The sequence below is a fragment of the Opisthocomus hoazin genome, chromosome 33, assembly GCF_030867145.1.
Source record: "Opisthocomus hoazin isolate bOpiHoa1 chromosome 33, bOpiHoa1.hap1, whole genome shotgun sequence".
In the NCBI taxonomy this organism is placed as follows: domain Eukaryota; kingdom Metazoa; phylum Chordata; class Aves; order Opisthocomiformes; family Opisthocomidae; genus Opisthocomus; species Opisthocomus hoazin.
The window spans coordinates 3,492,973-3,498,971 of NC_134446.1; the positions used below are offsets into that span (position 1 = coordinate 3,492,973).

General features: G+C 54.7%; 1 long non-coding RNA gene across 2 annotated transcripts; it reads left to right on the forward strand.

Annotated features, from left to right (window-relative positions):
- Positions 1 to 764: 764 nt before the first annotated feature.
- On the forward strand, positions 765 to 5,236 carry LOC142365233 (uncharacterized). 2 transcript variants are annotated; one of them, XR_012766407.1, is made up of 4 exons: positions 765 to 832; positions 1,476 to 1,606; positions 1,837 to 2,035; positions 3,829 to 5,236. It is a non-coding gene; the product is annotated as an uncharacterized LOC142365233 (long non-coding RNA). The 2 variants fall into 2 exon arrangements; XR_012766406.1 differs by lacking the exon at positions 765 to 832 and having other exon boundaries at positions 1,210 to 1,606.
- Positions 5,237 to 5,999: the final 763 nt, after the last annotated feature.

Below are 5,999 nucleotides of genomic sequence, written 5' to 3' on the forward strand. Positions count from 1 at the left end.
CAGAAGGAGCATTTGTCCTTGATTAAACGGATAGTGCAGGTGGCCACGATATCCTGTCTTTGAACTTCGGTTAAATGTTAATATAATGCTTGTCCTGCACTAATTAAAAACATACTTGATGGAAGGGAGGCTAATTAAACACAGACGATACCCCTTCTTTCCAGGGGAAGAACTGTTCCATTACAGTGGGGCAGCAGCAGGCCCCTGGCTCCTGCAGCTGCTTCTGGCGTCACCAGCTGCAGTGTTCACACCTTTTGAGAGAAGAGGCACTGAGCTGCTGGTTCACAGTCCTGGCCGTTCTGCAGATCGTTTGCTTCTCTTCCATGTTTACTCCTCTCTGGCCCTGCCTCTCCCCTCCCTCTGCCCTTCCTGTTTCCTCCCATCCTTTTCCCTCTGCTCTGCTCCCTCGCCCAGCCTGTGTCGGTCTGACCCCCTGTCCTTCCTCTGCCCTCCTCTGCTCTCTGTCCCTCTGTCCTGTTGCTCATCACAACGTTCCTGGCTGCCCCCTGCCCCTGCCCTGCGTCCCCCACTCCCTGTCCCTGTCCTGCTCCCATCCCTCTGTCCTGCTTGAAGCAGCTGGTGGCCATGTTGGTTCCCGGGGCATGCTGGGAGCTGTAGGCCTGGGGCCTGCCCTGTGGCAGGGGCTGCTGGGTGGCCATGTTGGTTCCCAGGGCATGCTGGGAGCTGTAGGCCTGGGGCCTGCCCTGTGGCAGGGCTGCTGCTGGCCATGTTGGTTCCCGGGGCATGCTGGGAGCTGTAGGCCCGGGGCAGGGGCTGCTGGGTGGCCATGTTGGTGTGGCAGGGACAGGATCCACTCCAGGCCCTGGCTGAGGTGAGGGCTGGGGCTGCCCGTGAGGGGAGCGGGGCCCTGGGGTGGGCACTGGGGACTCTGCTGCCTGCTGGCCGTGCCAGGGGGGCGGGGGGGAGCTGCCTGCTGGAGCCGGGCCCGGCCGGGGCAGCCCCGGGGGTGAGCCCAGAGCTGGGGAGGGGCAGGGGACGGAGACGGAGCCCCCAGGCACAGGCACAGGCACCAGCGGGCTGTGGGCTGGGCGAGGGAAGGCAGAGCTGCTCCTTTGTGCGTTGCCTTTGCCTTTGCTCCCTTTTCCCCTCCCTGTCCCTCGGTGAGGCTGGTGTCCTTCCCTGGTGTCCTTCCCTGGTGAGGTGAGCTCCCAGCCCGGGCTGAGGGAGAGAGAAAAGGGGTGAGGGGAGAGGGGTCGCAGCCCTGAGTGTGCAGGTTTCATACAGACGCCCTGTTCTGAAGATACAGCGTGTCGGTGGGTCAGCATTACCTGAAGATTTTTTTTCCTGGTTGATTTGATGCAGCGTGGTACATTTTGGTGGGAACACGGGGATGACATATCCAAAGTTGCTGAAAATGAGGTGATCCTGGTCGTGGGTTTTTTTCTGTGCCTGGTCTGGGAGCATTGTTCTGCATGTATTGCTAAATGTATGTCTTCATTTCATTCAAACTGCAGTGTAAAACTGGAAATATTGTACCTGCAAAAGAATGGGAACAGCTGTCCTTGTTTGCCAAGGTGAGCAGAGAAGCAGTGGGGAGCAGTTTGCAGGATCAGAACTCAGCCTGCTCTGGGTGATAGACCCTCAGGTGGGTAAAGAGAAACCTCGCTTTTTGAAATACAGCTCTTCTTATCGTCCTGTTTCTTTTGTTCGGTTGTGTTGGCAGTCAGACTCTAAACATGTGATTAAACGTTAAAAATCAAGCTATTTCAGGATTCTTTACTGTCTTAAATCCCATTACAAGCAGTGCACTCTGTTGCCCTGTGGATAGTCCATTCTCATGAGTGACCTGACTGGAAGTTTTGCTTTTCTTTCTAGTACAGGGATGCACTTATGAAGGCAAATCCAGGGTACAAGTGGTACCCCACAACAAACCACCATGTGACGGCTCAGACATCCCCTGTTGCAAACAGGAGAAATCCATGGGCTTTTCCTCAGACTCTGGGAGAGATTCAGTAAGCCTGAGGAAAGAGACTACAAGGTGAAGAAATGCCCCAGCGTCACTTCAGCGTGGCAGGTGAGATTTCCACCCATGTTGCTCAAACACAGCAGCTTCAATTTGTTTGAGGATGCGGTGTTGGAATTGAACTGCAAGAGCAGTTTTCTCTACTGCACGTAGTACTGTAGTGCTAATACCTTTCATGTCCCAAATTCGGTTGCCAAGACTCTAGTTAAAACTCTGCATAACAACCTAAAATTTTCCTTAGTGCATGATTGCTTTGAAGAGTCAAGTCCAAATCTGTGTCATATCATAACGCACACCCTGTATTTGCTCCAGATTTGACTGAAGCTTATTTCAGGGCTATCTGCTGTTGAAGATTTTCATTTTCTAGTCAAAAAGGAAAATGCTGGTTAGAGTGATTCACAGATCTTGTAATAACCTAACAGTACCATGTATACTGTTAACCAGGTGTCCTTTATTACGGCGCCGGGCACACAGGGGATCTCTCCTCCAAACGTGTGTGCCAAACACCCTTTAATTTCAGGTTAAATATAACTACAATATGCATATTAATCGTTATATTTAACAGAGAGTATGAATCTATTCAAATTCTCCTTTAGGCAGGTGTATTACAGCTCCCGGGTGGTCTCTGGTGGTCTTAGGTTGTTACTTCATCTCTTTTGGTAGTCTTCCTCATTTGCCTGTGAGTTACCTCTGGAGTGCTGCGCATGCTCGGTTCGTTCTATCTCATTGCAAAACTGCAAAGCTGCTTTTTGCTGGTTCTTGGTTGCAGCTCCTGCTCTTGTCACTGTCTTGTCCTTGCTAAGTTTGCGAATCTATAAGGACAGCTTGCAACTTCCACACAGGTGCTTTGTTAAAACTAATAGAAAATAGCACTGCAGCTACTTTGGTCAAGTTTCATGTTTCTTATTATTCCTTCTATCAAGAGGTGTTAAAGTTCTTGTGGGTGAATGTACCACAGGAGAAAACTTTTTGTATTTAAATCAGTAGAACTGCTATTTAGTTTCACTTAAAGAGTGAAAGAGCATGCGCTGTGCTGCCGTGGGCTGCTGGGAAGGGAGGGTATCGGGACGTTCCCTGGGTAACCCTGCTTCCCTGGGGCCTGCCATGTCCCCTTTGCCTTTGGTGGTGATTACAGAATAGTTCTATGATCATTACTGCTTTAGTCTGAGGGTATGAGAAGAACAAAGATTTGGGGAGGAAAGGATAATTTTAATTAGCTGTAAGATTTTTTACAACGCAGCTTTTGTGGGTGAGTGAAGACGACCATGAAAGTGGTGGCTGAGATTCTGTAATGGAAATTCTTTTGTTCTGGATCCCTAATCTCCCTCTTAACAGTTTAGGTCGGACTGTGGAATCTGGGAGCACACAGTCTCGTTCCTTAAAACTGAAGACAGTGCAGTCAGAGGGAGAGCCTGTTTGGAAGTTTGAGTGGTTTGGGCGCAGAGCCCGTTGGGGGCTGGGGCCCTCGGAGTTGGGGCTGTTTGTGCCCCATGCCCTTGGCCTGGCTCACAGCTGGGAACGGGCTTTCCCAGGAGCCAGATGTGGGACCTGTGGCCGAGCTGGAGGACCGGGGGTACCCCGGGACCAGCCTCGGGACCTGCGACAAACCTGCCTTGATACGAGCTCTGCCAGCAGGACACTGCCCAGGAGCAACTCGGGGCGTTGCTGTTCTCCTTCAGCAAGCACGACACGCACCAAGCACAGCAAGAGCTGCGCCTGTGCCAGGAGAAGACTTCAAGCACAGCCGGGGCTGGTGGTGACAGGTCCTACCATCTGTCCAGCTCAAGAAGATGCGGGCAAGATGCCTCGGAGAGGACACCGACCGGTTGTCACTTCTCTTGCAGGAACAGGATTTACCAGCAGAAGGGAGGCAGGATGGAGGGGCCTCTGAGGTCGCATCAGACTCTTGATGACGTCATGATGGCAGCAGAGGGAGAAGAGAAGGAGATGCGGGTGACCCGGCTGGGACAGTTCTTCTGAGGTAACATGTGCCACACAAACACCGAGACAGATAGAGGCATTGGGAGGCCGTGGAGCAGGTGAGAAAGGTGCCTGGGAGAGAGGTGAGCACGGGGAGGTGGGAGAGAGAGATGGAGGTGAAAAATCGAGGGTGTGGGCAGTGAGGAGGCTCCTGCTGTGCAGGGGCTCGTGAGGTCACTGGTGCCGGAGTAGCTGTTGGCGTCAGAGCCGGCCCCAGGCTTGTGCAGGTGCTGGCGATGTCCCATGTCCCTGAGTAGCTCATCGGGAATGTGAGGTCACCGTGCATGTGACGCTTCTTCTGATGTCACCGATTGCGGAATAGGTGACAGTGTTGTCCGAAAAGCGCATTCTTTACCCGGTGTGCAATCAGCCAAGCCTCACACACCCAGGAGAGATACTGCTTTATTCAGGCCTGGGTGCTCGGTGGACTTCCCACAGATCAAGCACAGCCAAAGACATCTTCTCCATTGCACTTACACATTGAATTCATGAATATTCTGTCTGTCTAATACTTATTCATTCTAATCTATGTGAATTACTTAATGACGTGGCGTTGTTGTTCTTGGCTCCTTTTCAGACCCGTTCTGCGTGTGTGTTCCTCTTCTGGTGGTCCTTGGTGGTCCTCCCGGGTGAAGTACCCTAACTGCTTTCATCCACATCTGGTCACATGTCACCTAAGGACAACTTAAGGCTACTTTCTTCTGCCAACTTTCCTTTGTTTCTTCCAGAAGGAGCATTTGTCCTTGATTAAACGGATAGTGCAGGTGGCCACGATATCCTGTCTTTGAACTTCGGTTAAATGTTAACATAATGCTTGTCCTGCACTAATTAAAAAAATACTTGATGGAAGGGAGGCTAATTAAACACAGACGATACCCCTTCTTTCCAGGGGAAGAACTGTTCCATTACAGTGGGGCAGCAGCAGGCCCCTGGCTCCTGCAGCTGCTTCTGGCGTCACCAGCTGCAGTGTTCACACCTTTTGAGAGAAGAGGCACTGAGCTGCTGGTTCACAGTCCTGGCCGTTCTGCAGATCGTTTGCTTCTCTTCCATGTTTACTCCTCTCTGGCCCTGCCTCTCCCCTCCCTCTGCCCTTCCTGTTTCCTCCCATCCTTTTCCCTCTGCTCTGCTCCCTCGCCCAGCCTGTGTCGGTCTGACCCCCTGTCCTTCCTCTGCCCTCCTCTGCTCTCTGTCCGTCTGTCCTGTTGCTCATCACAACGTTCCTGGCTGCCCCCTGCCCCTGCCCTGCGTCCCCCACTCCCTGTCCCTGTCCTGCTCCCATCCCTCTGTCCTGCTTGAAGCAGCTGGCGGCCATGTTGGTTCCCGGGGCATGCTGGGAGCTGTAGGCCTGGGGCCTGCCCTGTGGCAGGGGCTGCTGGGTGGCCATGTTGGTTCCCGGGGCATGCTGGGAGCTGTAGGCCTGGGGCCTGCCCTGTGGCAGGGGCTGCTGCTGGCCATGTTGGTTCCCGGGGCATGCTGGGAGCTGTAGGCCTGGGGCCTGCCCTGTGGCAGGGGCTGCTGGGTGGCCATGTTGGTTCCCGGGGCATGCTGGGAGCTGTAGGCCTGGGGCCTGCCCTGTGGCAGGGGCTGCTGCTGGCCATGTTGGTTCCCGGGGCATGCTGGGAGCTGTAGGCCCGGGGCAGGGGCTGCTGGGTGGCAATGTTGGTGTGGCAGGGACAGGATCCACTCCAGGCCCTGGCTGAGGTGAGGGCTGGGGCTGCCCGTGAGGGGAGCGGGGCCCTGGGGTGGGCACTGGGGACTCTGCTGCCTGCTGGCCGTGCCAGGGGGGCGGGGGGGAGCTCCCTGCTGGAGCCGGGCCCAGCCGGGGCACCCCCGGGGGTGAGCCCAGAGCTGGGGAGGGGCAGGGGACGGAGACGGAGCCCCCAGGCACAGGCACAGGCACCAGCGGGCTGTGGGCTGAGCGAGGGAAGGCAGAGCTGCTCCTTTGTGCGTTGCCTTTGCCTTTGCTCCCTTTTCCCCTCCCTGTCCCTCGGTGAGGCTGGTGTCCTTCCCTGGTGTCCTTCCCTGGTGAGGTGAG